Raw genomic sequence first — 23,825 nt, 5'->3', positions numbered from 1 at the left:
GTGCTGTAGGTGCTGTAATAGGCATAGCATGTTTGTGTTTGGAAGGTTTCTGGTGTTTAGATAAATTTCTGGTGAGTACTTCCATGTATGATGGCTTTTGTGTTGAGTGCATGGTTTGCATAGGAGGTGTAGTATGTGAGCTGACAACCTGTTCAGTGTTACTGTTCTGTGCATGAGAGACCAAGGATTCCAGATTCTTAGTGTAGATACATCTCTCACAAATTGTACTTGGGTGATTTAGGAGTAGAGGCTTGTAAGTAAACATGAGCCAGTCGGTACACTGCCTCAGGATACCCATGTCAATCAGACTGGTAGAAGAAATGGAGGGAAACTGACCATCCATAATGCTAGCTTAAATTCTGTTTTCAAAATGAGGAGAGAAAATGGAAGGGTGTGGTATAACTGGGTGCTCTAAACGCAGTCTATACTAATGGGATACTCTATAAAGGGTTTATACTAATGGGGGTTCTCTAAATGGTATGAGACAATTGTAGATTTGGTGGTTTTATGACTGTTTAAGGGGCAAAGGTATAGCTGAGGTGCTCTCTGAGCAGCTAAGCACAATTTAAGGTCTTCTCAGCCAGATGCAGCTACCAAGGGAAAATTTATCTGTTGAAGGTTTTGTGTCTATAACTGCCACTGCTTACCCTCACTGTGTGATAGTGCACTATGGTGCAAGGAGATGCACTATGCGTAAACAGATTAATATAGCAGAACAAATGAATATAGCAGAGCAGTGGCTGGTTGCCTAACTCTGTGGAGCTGTGCTAAAACAAGCGCAAACGCATGCAAACATGAGGCTTATGTAGCAACAGTGAGAAAACTAAATTAAACAACTTAAACCAATAAGAACCTTTAGACTGAGCCCTGTACCAGCAACCTTCAATCAGATGAGTCTTAACTGCACCTTGCTATCGCAGGGTACAGCGGGCCCTCTCCAATAAAAGATAGCCTGGTTTAGTGCTCAATTTAACAGACAGAATAAGATTAAGCAGGTCTGAATCTAGTCTATGCTAGAGCAGACAAAATGTGCAAGAAATCAGCCAGAACAGGTTGAAGAAAATCAGCAGTATAGCAAAACTACAGTTTATAGGATCATAGGATGTTACTAGGCTAATGGCCCTAGGACAATTACAAGCCTAGACAAGTTCTACCCTTATTTCCTCAATCACCACCCATTACTCCTGTCCAAGAAGGGCACAGGTGGAACACTCAGGGTGAATTTATGGTTACCCATACAATCGTCCAGACTGCGTTTGAACAGGGGCAATGAGGTTCTCTGTTTGACATGAAGTGGAAGTCTGTTCCAAAGGTGTGGTAACCTCTGGGAGACAAATCTGTCCCTCCAGCAGGTTCTATTAATGTCACATACCAGGTTAAGGTCTTTAGCGTGAGTAACCCGTGTGCCATTTTACTTGTGGATATGCAGCATTTCCAATAAATCAGGGTCAGAGATTGCCTTATATGCATGGCAGAGATTGCCACTGAGCCATAAGTCAAATGTATGCTCCCCGCGTAAGGTACAGGGTACAAAGATGATGTATGGATGCACACACCTCTGAATTGAAAATCCTGAAGATGAACAGAATGTACCTTGGGACCAGTAGGAACATGTGCAGCCAGAAGGAGAGAAGAGAATAATTCCCTGACCAGGAAGGCAAGAACAGGCTAGTGCAAAGGCAGCAGAAGGGAGGGAGCCAATACTTCAACAGTGAAGAAAAGGACATCTACTGTTTTGATAAAATTTTACACAACTATACAATGTCCTTTCATATCACTGTTGGAGTATTCATTACAGAAAGAAGAGTAAAAATAGCTCAACAGGAAATCTAGGATGAGGATGGCACTGAAGTCCCCCTCAAGAAACCCATGTAGGATTGCACTGGCACAGCTAGCTCTAGCCCTGGAAATAACATCCAACTTATAATACTTAGTGAAGGTATGGAGAGAAGACCAAGCAGCCACAAGGATGGAATTGTTATCAAACCCCTTGAAAAAAGCACCAGAGGAAGCAGCAGCTCTGGTAGAGTGAATCTTTACTGAAGAGGAAAGGCATCTGCCACTAAAGGAATAACATAAAGAAATGGCTTTAGAAATCCAGGAAGAGAATGCCTGCTTAGAAACAGCTAAGCCCAAAGACCTGGAATGAAAAGAAACAGAAAGCTGCTCAGATTTGTGAATAACTTTAGTTTTATCCAAACAATATCTCAGCTGTCTATGCAAGTCCAAGGTGTGAATTCTGCAGAGAAGGAAAAAAGGGAAGGTAAATAAATAGACAGAATAAGGGGCAACTCATTAATCACTCTAGTATAAGGGAAGGATTAGCACAAAGAGATACACTGTCCCTGTGGAAAACTAAGAAAGAATGAACAGTAATGACAACCTGAAGTTGAGAAACCCTCCTGGCAGAAACACAAAAGAACAGTCTTCCAAGTACAATGTTGTACAGAAGCTGAAGTAGAGACTCAATATGTGCCTGAATCAATTTTTCAAAACCAAACTGACCTCCCAGGAAGGTGGAATATGCTTCCTGGCAGCCCTGATATGAAGGATGCCTTTAAGAAACTGTTTGGCCTCAAATCTGGAGACCAGAGGAGGATTCAAGGGCAGACGAGCAGAAATTTCTGATAGGCACATTTTAAATTAAAAATATGCCAACCTGGTAAGGAGCAGATCATACAAAAGAGAGGACCACAGGAACCTCCACAGATAGAGGATCCTGATGGCAGAAGAGGCACCAGACAGAATTTTTTTTCAATTTGGACAAATGTAACTTCCTGCTAATGGGCTTCCTGGCCTCCGGCAGGACTTGAAGCACATGCTCAAAAAAAGGTACCTAAAGAGATCAAAACTATAATAACCCACAGCATCACCTAAAGACTAGACAAGTGAGGATGGACAAGAGAGGTCTCATCTTGTGTGAGAAGGACCACCTGGTGAGGTAACTTGTGGTGGTTGCTCTTGGGCAAGTAAGAAAGAAGGGGGAGCCAATGCTCTCTGGGCCAAAAGGGAGTCACTAACAAAATTTGGGAGAGTTCTGCCTGACCTTGTTCAAGACTATCTGAAGCAGGGGAAGGAGGGGAGGGAAGGTGTACAAAAGCATTCCCTTCCAAGGAAAAGACAGAGCATCCACTTTCCAAGCCACAGGACTTGGGACTCTGGAAGAGAATAGAGGAAGTTGCCTATTCACAGGGGAGGGCAGAAAGATCTGCCCAAGGAGTACCACACCAATGGACAAAGTCAGGGAACACATCTGTGAATCGTCGATTCATGAGATTATGTGCTGGACCTGCTCAGAGTCCGGACACTAGATTGTACCCTGAAGGAATGTAGACAGCCTGAAGAGTCACTTGATATTGGACAGCTAGATCCCAAACCTGAACAGCTAGCCTGCAAAGGAGGTAGGACTTTATACCACATTACTTGCTGACATACTACATCACTGTGGTATTGTCTGTGAAAACATTTGAAGGGCCCAGGATGAGAGAGGGTATGAAAAGTCTGAAGAGCTAGATGAAGAGCCCTTGTCTCCTAGACATTGATGTGGTCTGACCACTGAGGAAGAGGCCAAAGACCCTGAACCTTGAGAAAGCCAAAGGAAGCTCCCCAACCCCTGTCTGAGCTGAACTGTGACTAGAGACTGGAGAGTAAGTCCCAGTTTGAGAGAAAGTTGATGAATCCACCACTAAAGCTCAAGCTCAAGACAAGGAAGGAAGGGAACTTAGAAGTCTTGGGAGTGGCAATGTTGAAGCCACACTGACTAGAGATACCAATAAAGCTTTCTGATATGCAGCCTGGCCGCAGGCAGTATGGGAATGGTGGAAGCCATAAACCAGACGAACCTGAGGAAATCCCTGACCATGAATGAATCCAGAGGAAGAAGAGACTGAAAAAAAGCCAATCAGAGACAGGGCCTTGGGAGCAGGCAGAGATGCCAGCATGGGGATGGTGTGGATCCCATAACCAAGGAAAACATGATCCTGAGAAGGAATCAAGAATGAGTTTTCAGAGTTTATGGTGAACCCCTGACTATGCAGCAGGGAACAGTAAAATGGAGAATCTGAAGCAAAGCCTTGGGGGATGAAGCTTGAATGAGATCATCATCCAGATAAGGGAAGATTTTAATGCCTCTCTTCCTACAAAAAGCAATGACAAGAGCAAGGTATTTGGTGAATACCCTTGGGCAGTAGACAGGCTAAAGGGCTAAGCAGAGAACTGAAAATGCAAGGAAGAAACAGAGAAACAAACATTTCCTGAAAAGGCAATGGATGGGGATATGAAGGTGGGGAACCTTGAGATCCAGAGAGACCAGAAATGCTTGGAGAAGAAGAAGAGGAAATAAAGTTTGAAGAAACAACATCTGAAAGCAGAAGACCTTGAGAAAGGCACTGAGCTGAGAAAGGTCCAGAAATGGTCTCCAGGTGCCTTTCTTCCTGGGAACCAGAAACATTCTGGAATAAAAAAAAAAACTCTCTCTTCTTAGGCAGGGGCACAGCCTGAATGGTGCCCTGGATCAAAAGAGAATGAAGCACTTCTGGGAAGACAGGAGGCTGTTCTTGCGGAGGTTGAGGGATTCCCAGAAAGGGAGGAAAAGCTTTCCAAACCATCAAATACCCATGGTGGATAATGGACAGAACCCAAGAGTCTGTTGTGATCCTTAACTAATGTGGTAGGGACAAGGAAAGAAAAGAGGCAAGGAAACCTGGCTGAGAGAAAAAGGGAAGCAAACTGTCAAATGGAACCTGGCTTTTCCCAAAAAGGAGGTTACTGAAAAATTGGGTCTGTATAGATTTAGCAGGAGTTACATGCCTAGAATCCTTTTTACTCTTGGGTGGAAGGCGAGACTGTCTGCAAACAAAAGCAGATTTGTAAGAGCAATTCTTCTGAAACAAGGGAATAGGAGATAGTACAGTTGTGTAAAATCTTACCATAATGGTAGAAGTCCTTGCCTTCATTGCTGCAGTATTCCTAACCATATGGGAGTTCCCATCATTGAAGCCCAACATCTGGCCAGTTCTCCAAAGACCCCTAAATCCAAAAGGCATGCTGAACATCACGAAACGCACCCAGTGCAATGCAGGTTGGGTTCCTTGGACTGGTGTTCCTCCTGGCGCTATCGGTTCTGTTTTTGGTAAGCCTGAATGTCGCCTTTGTGCCCTGCATTTCACAGGGTGCATGTGGTGATGTTTGGCATGCCTTTTGGTTATAGGGGTCTGTGGGGAAATAACCAGATGCTGGGGTTCTGCAGTGGGGAGTCCCATATGGTTAGGAATACTGCAGCAGTGAAGGCAAGGACTTCTACCTTCACTGCTGCAGTATTTCTAACCATATGGGACTCCCCACCGCTGCAGCCCAATATAAAGTGCAAAATACAGTATAAAATTGTACTTATGGTTAGCAGAATGAAATGCATTCCTTGGATTGCACAGATGGGATACAGCAGAGCAGTGGCTGGTCACCTAACTCTGTAGAGCTGTGTTAAAACAGTGAGCAAACTGACAAACAATTTAACCAATAACAAGCTCAACCCTAAGCCCTATGCCAGCAGTCTTCAATCAGATGAGTCCTAACTGCACTGTCCTGCCACAAGGGTACGGGGGCCCTCCCCAACAAAAGATAACCTGGTTTAGTGCTCAGTTTACCAAACAGAACCAGATTCAGCAGGTTTGAATCTAGTCTATGCTACAGCAGACAAAAAGTGCAAAAAATCCACAAGAACAGTTTTGAAAAATCAGCAATACAGCAAAAGTACAGTGTGAAATTGAAAAATACAGTATAAAATTGTACTCATGGTTAGCAGAATGCAACAGATTACTTGGAATGCACAGATGAATACAGCAGTGCCTGGTCGACTAATTCTGTGGAGCTGTGTTTATATATTGAACAATCTGTATTAAACAAGTTAGCCAATAAAAAATCCCAAAAATGAGCCCTGTGCCAGCAGCCTTAATCAAATGAGTCCTAACTGTACTCTTCTGCCACAAGAGTGCAGGGAACTGTCTCAAACAAAAGATAGCCTGGTTTAGTGCTCAGCATACCAAACAGAACCAGATTTAACAGGTCTGAGTTTACTCTATGCTACAGCAAACAAAAAGTGCAACAGATCAGGAAGAACAGTTTTAAAAAATCAGCAATATAGCAAAAATACAAATAAAATTGTACTTATGATTAGCAGAACAGAACATATTCCTTGGATTGCATAGATGAATGCAGTAGAACAGTAGCTGGTCACCTAACTCTGTGTTAAAATCATGATTATTTAGAAATGTAGTAATAACTCTTTTTTATTACTCTTATTATGTGTAAATTCATTATATATAATTTAATAATGACTTAGCCATGGGTCATGTTGTCCATGAACACAAGTCATCGAGGGCGTGACAAGGTGTCCTCTTTATAAGGGAGGACTATTCGTCTGTTCACCAGATTCATCAGCAGGCCCATTGACCCTCCCTCCCTATTGGCTTTACCCACCTTGTTTTCCCCCAGCTTCTGTTCAGCGGTCTCAAGTCTCATCAAGTTGGACCAAGATTTGACTGGTAGCCACTTCAAGGGGTATGTGGCTTGGAAGAAAAAGTAAAGGAGTTTTGTCCCTAGGTCAGAGGTAGTTTGGTTCATGCACCTGGTTTTGTAGAAACAGCCATAACAGGCTGGGTCATGCCAATTGGCTTTGTGTTAATGGTTTAATGGTTATTGGTTTATATATTGCATCTGAACTACTGTGACATCATTAATGGTTGTCAGTGGCATTTATTCAATAAAAGGTCAGAATGTCATTGTGGTGTGGTCTTTGACTCAGCTCAGGGGACAATGACAACTTACCCATAGGTCACATTGTCTGTGAGCATGAGTCTTCAAGAGGGAGGGGGCATGATGAGATATACTCTTTTTAATGGAGCGCTATGCCTCTTGTTGCTAGATTTGTCAGCAGGTCCACTGACACTCCTTTTCTAACTCTCCTTTCAGGGTCTGGTGATGGCCTTATGGCTTTACCCCTCCCCCTTGTTTTCCATCCTGTTCCTTTTCAGCAGCCTCAGCTCTCATTTAGTTGGCCCCAGATTTGACCAGTGGCCACATCAAGGGGTATGTAGCTTAAAAGGAAAAATTAAAGAGGTTTTGCCACCAGGTCTAAAGAAGCTTGGATTACGCACCCAATTCTGTAGAGGCAGCCAGAACAGGTTGGGTCACATTTGTGTTAATGGTTTAATGTTTATTGGTTTATATGTTACCTCTGAACTACTGTGGCATGATTAATGGTTGTCAATGACATTTATTCAATAAAAGGTCACAAAGTTCACAAAACTCAGCGGAAAACAGTGTCTGCCAAGTGATGTGTATTTTTAGCAGTCATTTCAAAAGTGTTTTCTTGAAATAATTGCTACTTGCTGTCATAAACAAAAATAATACTGAATAAGCACTGAATACAGTAATTTGTTCTCTAGAATCATGCTGCATAACTAATTGATAAAACTGCAGACATTCCACAAATGAAAGAAAGTCATGCCTTTAAAAGAAATCTGGGAAATGTAGTGGTGCCCTTACAAAAAGTGAAGTCGTAATTAATTTACAAACTGCTAAAAAAAATTGGCTGTAGAAGTTTTTCTATTGTCAAAACCAATGACATGCTGAGGGAAGCAGTTTTATTTTATTTATTTATTTATTTATTTATTACAGTTTGTTTACAGGGATTTTCCATTTGGGCAATATTTGTCCCTTTTCTGCAGATGTGCAGGGAAAAAGTTCCAAGTATAAATACTTGTACAAAAGGCACAAAAAGGAGATAAGAAAATTACAATGACTTTAAGCTATTTTACAGAATCACTTCAAATAGAACACAAATTAAAACATAAACAGGGTTTTACAAAATACAGCAGAACATATCAATAGATAAAAAAATGTAAGTTATGAATAAAAATCTAATAAATGAGTACAGTGATGGTTCAAAGCAAAGACATGCAAGGAAAGAAAAGAGAAAGTCGTTTGTGAGAACAAAGTTTTTAAAAAGTGTGATTTGAGGAAGTATTTAAAGAACTTGCTGGTTGAAATGACAGTTAGACAGCAGCGTGGAGGAAGAGCCAGGTAAGAAGGGAAGGTTGAAAGGAAACGCCAAGGAAATAAGAGGCTTGAGCACAGAAAGATGTAGAATCATGCATTAGATATGGGAGACAACTTTATTTATTTATTTTATTTATTTATTTACATTTGTTGACCGGGAGTGTTCGACTGGACGTAGGTCCATTTTCAGTGGAGGCCTGGGGAGAAAAGCTCCACAGTTAAAATAAACAGACAGTAGTTACTTTGGATTACATAGTGATTAACAATTTACCATAGCAATTAATTGCAAACATAATTAGTAGATAAGCTGAATGAGAGGAATATTGAAGAAGGTTGAGGAGGCGGATTTAGGATTATTTTCAAGAAGAGAGGCTGTAAGGTGCCAGTATACTGTTTGTGACTGGGTAGAGTGAGAGCCAGGAGGGATGTGATGTGAAAGAGGATGAAAGAAGATGGAAATAAAAGCAAGATAGTGACCAGGAGATGTTGAAGGGGATTAACAGGTTGTAATAACAGTAATCAGAGGATGTGAGGAGAAAAGTAGAGACAGATGCTGTTTTGTGGATGGATATGAATTTTTGTATAGATGTTCATTAAGTGGTCTTTTAATTGAGCCTTGAATGACTTCATCTGAAGAATTTTAAGGGCAAGAGGGTTGGAATTCCAAAGGTTAGAGATGCAGAAGGAATAGAGAGTGTCACCAGCAGAGTTGTTTGACTTAGTTATTAGAAGTAATTTTTTTATCTACTGAGAGAAGCGGCTTGTGAAATGACTAGTGTTGAAAGATATGAATAATGCCAGAGTATTTTTCAGGTTTGTGAATAAGGTTATACATTGTAAGTAGTTGAGATAAGGTCAGGGAGTGAAGCAGTTTTAGGCAGTGTAGCTACTTTAGTGTTGTACAGTAGTGATTTCAGTATGTCACATTAGCAGCAACCTTGGCTGCTTTGTTGTAACATTGCTCAAGCAGATTAGTCTGGGTTGTCTAAAGGTTATTGAGAACAGAGGCAGCATAGATAAGAGTTGGGAGGAGGAAAGGTGACACAGTGTATTTTTTAGCATTATTTGATAGGTAAAGTTTTATCTGGTAGAAGATGCCAATTTTTGACCAGTGTTTTTTATTACATCTTATACACAATGGTCAGATTTGAAGTTGTTATCAGTTATTACACCTAGTAGTTTAGTGTGGGTTATTAATGCAATTTAGGGTTGGTTGTGGAAGGAAGTTAGGGTGAAGAGGGATGTCTGTGTAGACAACTATTTTGGGGCGAATAAGATGAGCTTTGATCTTTTGGGGTTTAGAAGAAGTTGGGAATCAGATGGCCATGTTTCATTAGAGGTAAGAGAATCCTGGGTTAGTTGTTGCAGTGCATCTATTTTTTTTGCAGCTCAGATCACAATGGAATCATACACATACTAAATATTTTTTGCATTTTTGCTTGCTCAGTGGAGGACATTTGCAAATATGTTGAATAAGAGAGAGTCTAGTTTAGAGCCCTAGGGATGGGAACTCCAACAGCTTTGCAAAGGAAAAAGATGTCTTCCTTTCAAATGAAGACATTGTGCATATATTTAGACTAAGAACGGACAATTTTTGTAGCAGTTCTGTGCTTGAAACATTGCAAAATTGTTCCTAATAACCTTAAGAATTATCCTCGGTTGAAAGTATTAGCTCTCATTGAAACGTATTCATCCTAACACTGCTTTTATTAACTGATACTTAACATTTTTATTTATAGCTTGAATTATTTATTTATAATCTGGTCTAAGGAGTTTTGTAAATATTGTAAATAGTTTATATGTCAGTCAACTTATTTGTAATATACCATGTTTAATTATTATGTTGTAATTAAAATGTATTGCATCTTGTAACATCCTTATCAAAATTAATAAAATGGTTTGAGGAAAATAAACATTGTTGGAAGCCTTCAATAGGTCAAAAAGACTGTGCAGATTATGTTTACATCATTTCTGTTTTGATTCATAGTGGTTATAAAGTTAAGGAGGGCCAATGTAGTGCTATGATTAGGGTGGAAGCTATGCTGTGTCAGCGATACTAAATTATTGTCTGAACAATATGGAGGGTGGTTGTGTATGGATGCATTTTTTAAGGGCTTTTGAAAATGATTGGCCTATAGTTAGCAAAATCTCTAGAAGTGCCCCACCCCCTGTGTAAGGGTAAGATGTACAGCTTTTTTCCATAGTTTGAGAACACAGCTTTCTTTAGTAATTTGGGTAATTAATATAGAAATCGAGTAAACCATTGCATCTACTGCCTTTAATATAGGTTACATGAACAACAGTGATACATTTCAATTTTAGACGTATTTTTTATGTGGATGTGGAGACAGATTCCATGGGATAAGGTAGTATGGTGGAATGTTGGTTTACAGGAAGGTTGTGTGGCAGTGAAGGTTGAGAGATTTAAGAGAGAAGATACTGAGATGATGAAGTGTGCATTGAACTGGGATGTCAAGTTGTTTGATTAAGTTGACTGAGGAACAAGAGAGAGGATAGGTTGGGTGACTTAGCCAGGATTTAGTACATGGTTGACTGAAGACCAGAAATGTTTTAGGTTCTTTTGATTTAAAGTTTGGCGCTTGCTGTAATTTGATTTTTTGTCCAATGTAATCTTTTGCTTGGTGCTATTTCTGAGGGATTTATATTTTTGTAGGTTAGGCTCTGTCTTATCTTTCTCTGGGTTTACCATGATTTGACTCTCTGGATCATAAGTTGTTTGGTTTATCTGGGGAATCTGGGTGCTGAATTTGCTTTGATTCTTTTGGTTCTTATAGAGTATGTACATTTAGAATATTGAGGAAAGTGATATTGTATCTGGAGACAAAAGACAAGATCATTTTGTTGAAGGATTAATTAGTTCCAGTTTATTAGTTTAAAATTTAAGATGACTGCACACTCTTGAAGGAGGACTGATTTTGAATGTGGTTGTAGCTGTAGAATCTATGGACATTGTGGGAGTCCCTTATATTGAAGGTAGTTGCTTAGAGTATTAGAAAGAGTGCACTAGGTAAGATAATTTTTTGGGAGCTAATGAGGATCTAGTCTAGGATGGATTTCCTGTAAGAATTCTTATTATATCTAGTTGGGTATGTGGTAAGCTAGGTTACACATACAAATTCATTGCATTTGCTTAAATTTTAGTAGTAGCTTTTTATGGTGGGTGTGGTATCATTGCTTATGGCCTGCCAGCCAACATTTAGATTGGCCATAATGATAGTTTCCTATGGAATATTTGAGGAAACCTAGGAAAATAATTATTCTGCTGTATTTGTATTGTTTCCTGCAGGAATGTTAATTCCTGTTATTGCACAGAAATTTATTCTTTTTTTTTAGAAGAGACATGATATTTTTGGCATTATTTATTTCAGTGGGGTGTGAAGGATGAAGATTTAAGTTGAGATAATTGTCAAAAAGTATAGCAACACCACCTCCCTTATTTTATTTTTGCCAGCCTTAGAATATTGTATCCTGGAGCTTGAGTTTCCTCACCTTTTAAATTTTGCTTTAGCAAAGTTTCAGTAGCTACAATGACATCATGGGAATGGTGTGTTATCCAGGCATGGAAATATACTAGTTTGTTTCTAATGCTTTTTAAATTTATGTTAAAAAGATGTAGGCTGGATGATTTAGTTTGATATTTAGGTTGAGAGGAGCAAGATTTTGAACTAGAAACTGTGGAGGTTGGTGTGCTGTGAGGAGGACCATGGTTTGGGTGGACATCCCCATATAGTTTAGATGGATATTCCCATATAGTTTGATGGTTAGGACTGAGTAAATGTTTGTGTGGGGACATTTACATCTGGATTTAATTCTAAGTTATAGTTTTAGGAATATGAGATTTTACACTGGATGACTGATCTTGATTAGATGAATAAAAGCTGGGGAGAATCCCCGGGATTTAGTAAGGTTCCATGCAGGAATAGCTGATTCCTGCACAGAAGCGACCATTTAGGAAAAGAACAGCAGCATGCCATTCATAGTAATGAAGGCGCGCTGCCTCAGCTCCTAAATGGAGATGGAGCATGGACGGGTGCAGGGGGCATGTCTGAGAGCACAGATCTCACAATATACATGCCCCTGCAGTCAAGAACTGCCATTTGGCAATTACAATGTCAGTATTGTGTCAGCAACTCAAAAGCCTTGATATTTATAGACAATTCAGATTTAAACAGCTGTTTAACTATTGCTTCAGAAAAAAAAACTGAAATTGCTTTTGTACTTCTACTGTTTTGTAATACTAAATCGTAATCATCCCCTTTTTTGTCTAATTGAGGTGCTGCAAAGCATGTAAATAGAAATTTTTATAGCTGTAAAGTTATTTTGCATGTTTTCCAAATGCATTTTTATTGTCCTTAATTTTTACTAATTTTTTAGGCTCAAGTTTACTGACCCTAAGGCTCATGTTTGTCTTACGCAACTAGAATGTACAGCAGTCATTACACAGAGCATGGTATATGCACACTTTGAATGAGACCACTCATAGGAAGTTGCATACCCACAACAGCATAGATCAGTGCAGAATACCCATATATGTGGCACATATGTCTGGCCTGTCCCTCATTTACCCTGCAAAATCACTGGGATGAACTCATCAATTAAGTCTGAAATAATGGCAAACATACGAGTGTCAGACTTCAAATCAGTCAGAAAATGTACATAAAAACAAATCCTGTTACCCTAGCAACACCCCAAGTTTACAAGAGCAATATTTAAAATATAATAATATAAACATTTTTTTTATCAAACAGATTACATTTAACCATAGGTGTGCGGGTTTGCCCATTGCTTAGCTATGCATACTGTAGCTTAAATGACACAAGAAGATAAATATCAAGATACATGCAGTGGAAGCAGTACTGCAATAGTGTAGTGATCAGAGCATTTGCCTTCTGAGCAGTCATTCCCGGTTCAATTCTCACTCCAATAAATTCCATTTTCCATGTCAAATCACTTTATGAACAATATTTTTTGTTGTATAACTTACTAAATAACATATATTTGTGAACTGGAGCACTGCATTAAATGCAGATGTGAGGTGTCATTGTAATAATGGTATAAAATCCACAGATAAACACAAGTGCCCCATACAGTATATGTACACATGAATCAGGGATACAAATCAAAGGTATAATGTGTAATGAATGATAAATCCATAGAGTGTCCAAATCTACCACCTTTTCAAGAACCAGGTTACATTTCTGTATAAATGAGTGCGGGGGTAAGTGGGAGTAAGCAGTTGTAAGCAGTAGTAAGTGGGTTTAAGCCTGTTTGTGCTGGGGTAAGCAATGTGCACACAGGTTAAGCAGTATTGAAGCTAACTCTCTGTAAGCATATTTAACCGGAAGTTAGCATTTCTTATTGTCCCGAAAACCTATGCAAACCTGCTTACTGCTTAAAAGTGCCTTAATGAATCTGTATCCAACAGCCGCTGTTCTGCCCAGCAACACAATAAACAGCCATTGCAGGTCTTGAACCCAGGATCCTGTACACTATAGTCACAGTAGTTAAACAGTAAGCCATCACAGCTGTTGATAAACATTGAATATCACCAAACAGATCCTCTCTATAGGAAAATAAAAATTAACATGTGAAAGGAATTTATATATAGTCTTTTGTTGTATAACTTACTACATAACATAAATATGTGAATGGGAGTACTACATTAAGTCCAGATGTGAGGTGTCATTGTAATAAAGTGTTGAAATCCCCCAATAAACACAATGACCCCATACAGTGTATGTATACATGAATCGTGGATACAAAACACATATATAACATGTAATGAATGATAAATCAATGCCAAACAGCAAAGAGTGTGCAAATTAAAAATTAAGCAATGCTAAGCATTGCACACATTTGCTTACTAGGTGTAAGCAATGTGTAGGCCAGCTAAATCAGTTTGCCCACTGGTATACCCCTTTAAGCAATGCCGACCTTAGGTAAGCAGGTTTGTCCATAGCTTAGCATTTTCAAAACCATCCAATCATGGCAAAGTTCGGGAAATCGGCCCTATTTAAAACCCACAGGCAGGAATATATCTCATAACTGGTTGCAGCTTCCTCCTGTAGGCACTATGACCAGTTTGGGTGAAGGAGTGCACTTCTGGGTGCAGCACTGGGGCATCCAGGAGTCCAAAGTCATGGCAGGACTCCTTGTTAAAGACCATAACCAGAGACTGCTGCAGGGCCAGTACCAGGGTTTCCAATATAAAATGGAAGCTTGCGACCATCTCGCCCATGACCTCACCAGTGCCACTGGCATACCTCAAACTGGTGAGTAGGTTAGGCATCACTATGCCAACCTGAAATGGAGAAAGAGGGATGTCAATGGAAAAAAAACAACTTCAAAAAGATCAATACACGACAGGTTCAGGTTAAGGCACGTTAATTCTTGCAGCAAGGAGACAAAAACATGCCAATACAGAGTTTGTCTAACTAGAATCAGGAAGTGAAGCCATTCTTATACATTTCTTACAAGACATTGCCTACTAAGCTGACGTAACAAATCACAAGTTCTTACAACATTATTTCATAGCAGCTGTTTTGTCCATGATTTTCTAATGACACTATCAAGTTTATGAAAAAACTTCCTAAGAAAAACAACGTGGCTTTGGAGACCACCGGTTAGATACAACTTCTCACTATGTGATGTTACCATTCAAGGTACTATGGCTAATTCGAGCACAAAGCAAGTACAGATTATAGTTCATTTCTTCAAGCAGTCTTTGTTCAACTGTATCTATCTTTTTCTGCAGCTGTGCCTGTTCTCATAACATGAACAGAGCTGATTGTTTAAGTTCAATAATGTTATAGAAAACAGTATTGTTCTATTCATTATTTTCCTGACCTAGCAGATAATCATCTGCTTCTCAGTAAATTTCCAAAAGGCATAAACATGAATTTTGCTGTGCTAGAAAATACTAGGTCAGAGAGCATCTTGCAGTTTCAGAAAGCATCTCGTAGTTTCATACAAAACTAAGCTGCACATAAAATAGAATGAAATGTGTTAACCCTTTTAGCTTCTAATAAGCACTAAACACATACATTAATACATATTTTTCTGACTTTTCCCCCCTGTTAATACTTTTTATTCTATTTTCAAAAGCATAAACAGTTTGCTTCTTCTCCTAACCTCTTCTGTTCAGGATTTGCAGTTAAGAGAGTCATTCAGTTTAAACTTATGAAAGTGTTTCATTTTTCAACAGTTCTTCCAATTTGGTACTTTGATACAACGTCTCAGAAACTGACATGTCTATAAAATCTTTAATTAATCTTTTCTTGCAGGGAATACCACAACAAACACACACTCCTAATAGGAGTAATCCCACACAAATGGCAATCAGGATGTTCATTAGGATGGTACCCCAACCCCCAAACAAGTTCTGGAAAAAATCCATCAGTGGGTTTGGGCCTGGTTTGGTCATGGCTGACACTTGCTGAATTACCTCAAGGTGGTCATCTATCTCATGCTGGTTGTCAGGAATATACGAACAGCACTCTTCTTTTATTAAAGGGCAAGTACCGTCCTTCGCCACTAGGGTGAAGTTGAGAGCCATGCGGTTTTGAAGCACCACAGTTCTCATAGCATTCAGTTCATCAGTTACTAATTCAAGAGCAGAAAAAGTTGCATTGCTCATTACTTCGAGAAGTTTGGACAGTTTTCTCAGCTCCCAAATCGACTTTACTGCGCCATATGCAGGAGCTATACCTGCCCACGATAGAATAGTGTCACTCAAGTCCATGTGTGTCAGTTTAACTTTGTTTATATGGAGTTATGGTTTCTCCAGCCTGCTTCGATTTGTCCCACTGGATTCTCAGGTTTCTTGATTGGATTTCCAGGTTTCTTGGTGACCTCTCTGACATTTCAAATTCTTCCTCCAGGCAAAACTGCAGTGTGCCGTATGGCCGGAACCAGGTAACCCAAAAAACAACTGCCGGACCAATTCTCAGGTAACCATTTGTGTGCTTTTTTCCCACACACAAAATAACAATCCTCTACTTTAGTATTAATATATACTTGCCCTGCATGAAACATTTTTCTATCAATGGTCGATAGTTGCTTAAAAAGAACAGGATTATGTTGTACTTCATTAACTGTTTTGTGCATAGATTCAAGAAATGAGTCATAGTTTGTATCACAAATAGGACCTGCATTATTAGCTTTGGTATAACATTTGTAAGGAACAGTCACATTACAATTGCTCCTACCCACCTGAACAGTATCATTTTTGTAAAAACACACAATTCCCTTTTGTGTAACAGGCAGGCACAATGCTATTTTGTCTTGTGATTTTACAGTCGTATCAAAAATCAAATTTTCCCAGGTCTCATTGACCCCTAGGGGGACAGCAGTCATTAATAATCCCCCATATGCTGTTGGTATAGCTGTACAAACCCAACAATTTGAAACAGTAAAAGTCTCAGCATACACATGTTTGATCGCTTGGTAAGTGTTAAAAAGTTTAGATGCCAGTCTATGAGTAATGCATCACATTTATTCAGCTCAGCTCGTGTGGCTGGAAAAAGGAAAGGCCACAGCAAAAAGATTATTGTTATCAGTATAGTTAACAGAATGATCATGCAATACTTTTGAGGTTGTTCTGCATTCCTATTTGCTCCATATCTGGTCATTTTGTTCTTGTTGTGTAACAGTAACAAATTTTTTGTCCAGTTCAAAGTTTTTAACCAGTTTACAGTGTGTCAGATGAATCCAGGATGCTCGCTCTGTGATCTTGACTGCAGTGGGTGTTGACAGTAGCACTTGGTATGGCCCTTCCCACTTCGGTGACGTCCAATTCTTTTTCTTTATGTTCTTCACCCAGACCCACGTGCCTGGGACTACTGCTGCTTCCAATGGTCTGGTTTGTTCTTTATCTGAAACAGAATTTAACTGCAAAAGTTGTTTATTACTTAGAAGTCATCTCATATATTCTGTGAATGAGCTGTTGGCCTCCTGGTCTGCAGGCATGAGAGGTTTCCACTGAGGTATATAATATGCCCTCCCAAATAATTTTTCAAAAGGAGTTAACCTCTTTGCATTTGGAACAGTTCTCATGCTCAACAGTGCCAGAGGCAGGCAGTACACCCAATTTTTTTGTGTCTCACTAATTAACTTCCTAAGTTTACTTTTCAAAACCCCATTATGCCTCTCTACTAGTCCTGCAGATTGTGGATGATATGCACAATGGTATTTCAAAGAAATTCCGAAATATCGGCTCAACTGTTCTATAGTTTGATTTACAAAGTGTGTGCCATTGTCACTGTAGATCTTTTACGGTATGCCAAATCTAGGAATAATTTCCCTAACAAGAAATTTTGCAACAGTAGCTGCATCTGGATTTTTGGTCAGTAAAGCTTCCACCTATTTGGAAAACATATCTATAATGACAAGACAATACTTCTTATTTTCACATTTGTTCAGTTCTATGAAATCCATACAGATAGTATGGAATGGGTACGGTGGTGCAGGGAAACTCCCTTGCTTAGGCTTCAACGCCCCTTGTGCATGATGCTTATTACAAACATGACATACCACACAAAAACATTTTAGTGTAGTTTATAAATCCATATGTTGTGAACACTCGATTCACTAACTTTACCATCCCCCCTGTTGAGACATGGCAGTGTCTTTTGCTCAATCTCCTGCAGGCAGCTGTGTGGTGTGCCATCCGCAGGGGTTGGGAGCAAGGTAGACGGATTCAAAGTTGTACATCATTCAATTGTCATATGAGGTTGGTATAGTCATACAGGAAAGATGTCTAGCAGGAGAAATATATGCTACTTTTTCTTGCTACTTTTTCTTGCAGTAAAATAATCGCGACTGCATGGGGCACTCTCAATGTGAGAGGGTGGAACAACACCACTGAGGCTGAAGCCTGTACTGCCATTGCAGCTGCAACTACTGCTTGTACAAAGTGGGGGAGGGATCACGCCACTGGGTCCAGCTGTGATGAATAGTAAGCTATGGGGCGTTGTTTGTCCCCATGTTGCTGTGTTAATACTGACATCATATAACATCATATAACCTTGCTTACAATCTACAGTTTGGAAAAAGCGTTTATGATAGTTTGGTAATACTAAAACTAATGAGGATGCCATCAATTGTTTTAGTTTGCAGAAAGCTGATTCTGCTTCTGGTGTCCATTGTAATAAATCTTGTGCTGCCATAGGCTTCTTGTATATCAAGTTGGTCAGTGGAGCAGACTCCAAGGCATAGTTTGGAATCCAACTCCGACAGAAATTAGTCATACCCAGGAAGGACATCATTTCCTTCTTGGTAGTCGGTTTGGGTGCTTGTAAAATTGCTATTTTCCTATCTTCATCTAATGTTCTGCCTTCTTTGAATATTAGATATCCCAGGTATTTAACCTGCTTTTTCCAAAGCAGCAACTTGTTTTTGTTTACTTTATGTCCTTGAGTGGCTAAAAAATGTAATAATGCTATGGTATCTTCTCTGCATTCTTGCTGGGTGGGGGCTGCCAGCAGGATGTCATCTACATAAAGTAAAATCTGACTGCTTCTCGGTGGGGTAAATCCCGCCAAGTTGCTTGCCATCTCTTGTGAGAATATTGTTGGACTTTCACAATATCCCTGTGGTAGTCGCGTGTATGTATACCTTTTCCCCTGAAATGTGAATGCAAACCAATGTTGGCTGTCAGGGTGTATCGGTATCGAAAAGAACGCATTGCTAATATCTACCACAGAAAAATACTTCTGTTGAGGCTTTAAATCATTCAATAGGGTGTGTGGATCTGGCACTGTAGGTGCTCTAGGTATTACTGCATCATTTACAGCTTGTAAATCTTGGACCATACGCCATTCTCCATTTGCTTTTCTGACAGGAAATAAGGGTGTGTTACATGGTGAATCGGGAGATTCTACCAGTACTCCTTCCTTAAGTAAAGCTGCTATTATAGGTTTGATTCCTACTTTTGCATCTTTCCTTAAGGGATACTGTCTCTTCTGTGGTCTAAATGCTGATTTTGGCATGATAGTAACTGATCCCGCTGTACGAATTAGTCCTACATCTGATTTCCCTGTTGACCAGAGAGTTTCTGGTATGCTCCATAAGGCATTCTCTTCCTCTTCTAGTAAGAGTGCTAATCAGCTGTTCTTGCTAGACTGCAAGTGTACAGCTGGGTGTGTCTGTGTTATCCAATTTAACTTCTGCTTCTGTACTCTCTGTTCTGACAGTTCAAACTCCATCTGTTTTTCCCACTTTGTGACTTTTTCTCCTAGGTCTGCCCATTTCACATTCTTGTCCTTAGTCAAACTAACATGTGGTAATTGATTAGATTTATAAAGTGCAAAGAATTCCTGGGGCAATAAACAGCTAACTACACTGTTCCCTTCTGTGTCCCAGTACAGATTATGTAGTACTAATCTATTTGCATGGTTTCTAAACAGTTCTTGCTCATATTCCTTATCAGGTCCTGGTGTGCTACAATAATACAGAGTACAGTGCAACAAATGCTGTTTATCAGTGTCAAGGGAGGGGAACTTACTGATGGCTACGTTCATCAGCTCTTCGGTTACTGCCCCTGGACCAGTCGTGACCAAGTCCTGGCTGTACCAATAAAATGTTTCGCCCTCCGGTCGCACTACAAAAGTATCCATTTATTGCTGTGCTTCCATACCCTGCATAGTTGGAACTACCGTTTTGCCAAATATCTGCATAAGATCTCTGCCCAAAAGGTTTACTTGGCATTTTTCAGAAACAACATTTTTGCTTCTCTGGGTCATCCCTGAAATGGGGTCAGTTATTGCTCTGTTATGGGAGAGTGGCTCCCGATACAGCTGTCCATTAGCTGCTTTCACTAATATGTAATCGAGTAATTCTGAATTTTCTGGTAGTTTGGAAGGATGTATCAGGGTCCGCGATGCCCCTGAGTCACACAGAAATGTAACTTCCCTCCCTTCTACCAGAAGGGTAACTTCCGGTTTCATATCTACTAAGTAGAGCTCTAGGCTCAATAATGCTAAGTCTAAAATTTCACTTTCTTCACTATCTGCGATTTCCTGCACTTTCTCTATTTCTTCTGTCACATCCTTTACTCCCTCTATCACACTTGCATTTTGTCTTTTCTTGGTTATTCCCTTCTAGTGATTCTTGAATATCATATAGTCAGTCCTCACCCTCCTTATCTTCCATGGCTACCTTCTTGTTTTGCTTGCAATCCCTTGCTAAATGTCCCTTTTTTCCGCACTTAAAACATTCACCCCTTTTTTTCTCTCTTCAAACTCCTCTGATCGCTTATCAGATTGTTTGTTTCCCTGGGCATTTTTCTTGCCCTTTTTCCTGGACTGTACTACATAAACTTCTGCTCCATCTTCTACAGAAAATACTTGGGCTTTATTTTTCTTTTTACTGTTAAAATGCCTTTCGGCATGTCTAGCATATTCAAGTAATGACTGTAATCTACTTGTACGATGGTCTACCATGTGCTTTGTAATAAAGCTGTTTATAGGCAAAATACTGCCTTTTAAAAATGCTGCTCATACGGGGAATCATGTGTTTGGTCTTCAGGTATCTGCATTCCACAATGGTTATTAAAACACTCTAATAATCTAGCATAATATCTGTCAACAGTTTCACCTTCTTGTTGGATGCATTGATTAATGCAAGTCCAGTCTGCCCTAGGCTTCCATTTCTCAGAGATTCAGTCTGTAAGACCTTTTACACTGTTATCCAGCTCTGCATTGCTATGTGGGAGTGGCTTGTGTTCTGCATCACGGGGATTCCAGTTGCCATTGATCATGTGCCAATCTGGACCTAAGATTTGTCTAACTACTTTTTCTACTTCTTCTCCATTTAAATGATAACTTAACCTCATGCCCTGTAAGTCTTCTAAGAATTTTCTAAAATTAACTTTTGGATGGGGAATTCCCTCTGTGGCTTTCCGGATGTCTTCCGGTCACCATGGTCTATATACCAGGAGAGTTGGGTCCTGCCCTTCCTGTCCTGCCTGAGGATTTGGTACTTCTATGAGCAGACATATCTCTTCTTCACTCATAGCTCGTGAATTTTTGTTCATTTGATATAACTCAATATCCACTCTTACGTTACTTGTTCGAGACCTAGTCTCGATGGGATCTCTAACAAATGGTCTTGGCTTCGCGGGGACAGCTGGGTATAGCGGAGGTGGACCAGCTTGTCCACTCACTTCATATTCTGGTAAGGGAAGTGGAGGGGGCGGAGGGGCTGATGCTATTACCAAATTATTGTCCTCTTTATCTAGAAACATTGCTTTTGAATTATTACTCTTTTGTTCCCTACGGTTTGCTTCCTCAATCCACCTGTGTGCCTGAGGAATGCCTAATTGACATTGCTTTTTTACCTGACCTTTTGCGTCGGTTTTAAGCTGTTTGACAAGTTTAATAAGTGAGGATTTTTCTAATTTGCCATCAAATTCATATTTATTAACCCATTTTGTATAGTACCTAACATTGTCGGCACGCTGTAATTGCATATATTTTGCATCTTCAGTTAACGGCGGATCTTGGGATCTTTTTGTGCACTTATTTCCCATATTGTTCTAACTGTTAAAATGTTACGTAACCCTTCTTATTTTTACGTGGTACCACAATTTCTCTTTTTCACAGTTTATTTAGAATAACTGCCTACCTATTCTGTTTCCCTGATCTATGACAAGATTGCAATCTTCCTGTCCCTGACTTGTACACAAACAAATCTCCTGACAGATGATACAAATCAAGTCCCTGATCTAAAACAGAAAAAAGGTAAATTCCTCCCTACCTGAGCCTCCGTGATTGATCGTCTGGTTCGAGGAAAAAATGTTAACTCGTCCTCCAGTTGCAGATCAGAACAGTGGTTGGCCTCTTTTGAATGACAATTCAGTTGGAGGTCTTTCAGAGCAGAATAACCGATGTGGTTTCTTCTCCATACGGTTTCATGCCACCTGGCCCATCTGACCTGAGGCAAAGTGAGAGTTTCCGGTCCGAAGGACCAATCTGTCAAAGGAAAAAACAACTTCAAAAAGATCAATACACGGCAGGTTCAGGTTAAGGCACTTTAATTCTTGCAGCAAGGAGACAAAAACGTGCTAATACAGAGTTTGTCTAACTAAAATCAGGAAGTGAAGCCATTCTTGTACATTTCTTACAAGACATTGCCTACTAAGCTGACGTAACAAATCACAAGTTCTTACAACATTATTTCATAGCAGCTGTTTTGTCCATGATTTTCTGCTGACACTATCAAGTTTATGAAAAAACTTCCTAAGAAAAACAACGTGGCCTTGGAGACCACTGGTTAGATACAACTTCTCACTATGTGATGTTACCATTCAAGGTACTATGGCTAATTCGAGCACAAAGCAAGTACATATTATAGTTCATTTCTTCAAGCAGTCTTTGTTCAACTGTATCTATCTTTTTCTGCAGCTGTGCATGTTCTCATAACATGAACAGAGCTGATTGTTCAAGTTCAATAACGTTATAGAAAACAGTATTGTTGTATTCATTATTTTCCTGACCTAGCAGATAATCACCTGCTTCTCAATAAATTTCCAAAAGGCATAAACATGAATTTTTCTGTGCTAGCAAATACAAGGTCAGAGAGCATCTTGCAGTTTCAGAAAGCATCTCGTAGTTTCATACAAAACTAAGCTGTACATAAAATAGAATGAAATGTTTTAACCCTTTTAGCTTCTAATAAGCACTAAACACATACATTAATACATATTTTTCTGACAAGGGAACTCTTGGATAAGTAGATCCAAGAGGCTAGGCAGACAGGTGATGTCCCAGCCGTGTGTAAGTATCAGTCTACTACCTGTTTAATATTTGTCAGCTCATGTATATTATGGATAGGTATGGATAAATATTCCTCTTATGTCTTTGACAGTGGCAGACGAGTGGGCTGTGAACCAGGAAGCCCATGCCTGTAGATTGCAGAGGTTGCATTGCGAGGCAGGTTAGTAATAATCTTGCATGTACTGTCATAAGAAATAAATCTAAAAGTAGTAGAAACTTAATTGCCAGTATAAAACCTGTATTGTGTATGGCATGTACTGAATAAACCAGATAATATGGCAGGATGAGTCTTATATATGTTGTATGTAAATAAAAGGTTAACAGCCTAACAATAGAGGTCTAACTGCTGGACTGCTTGTGTTTACTCTATCATATGGTAATGTAGTGTTGCAATCACTTAATAGTACTTTTGTATTAAGCACTGTTACCCACACTGTGCTACATAAATAAAATATGTAGGAATGCCTGTATACAACTGTTGTAATCACAAGAGGTCATATTGTACAATTGAGAGAGACTTAGAAAACGGTCAAAAATGAAACGACATAATCCAAATAGCACACTCAACTGAGAAGTGAAGTGTTGTATTTTTAGCACACACAGCCATGATTCGAATCCTGGGAGTGGTAGTAAGCTGTATGCAGAATCATGCCCCATAACTGTACAGATATTGTCAGGAAGCCCAGATAATTGGTATAAGTCCCCTACCTGTCCCCTTCTCCCCCTGGCAAATCAGTGGGATGATCCCAGATGTTTAGGCATCAAATAATGACATGCAACTGATTTTCAGACATCATAACTGTCAGAAATATATCCATAAGAACAAACCTGTCACGCTAGCAACTCACCAAAGTGTTATGAGAGTGATAAGCAAAGTATGTCCCAACTCCACCCCCCCATGTTGTGAAACTATGACCAGAGTGTATGCAGTAACAGAGTGAGACGTGCGCGCATAATAATTAAGTGGAATCTGGT

Source organism: Protopterus annectens, chromosome 3.part1 (assembly GCF_019279795.1).
Source record: "Protopterus annectens isolate FY-2018-M chromosome 3.part1, PAN1.0, whole genome shotgun sequence".
NCBI classification, from domain to species: Eukaryota; Metazoa; Chordata; order Ceratodontiformes; family Protopteridae; genus Protopterus; species Protopterus annectens.
The sequence above is the reverse complement of the archived record's forward strand: the minus strand, read 5'-3'. Positions refer to the sequence as shown.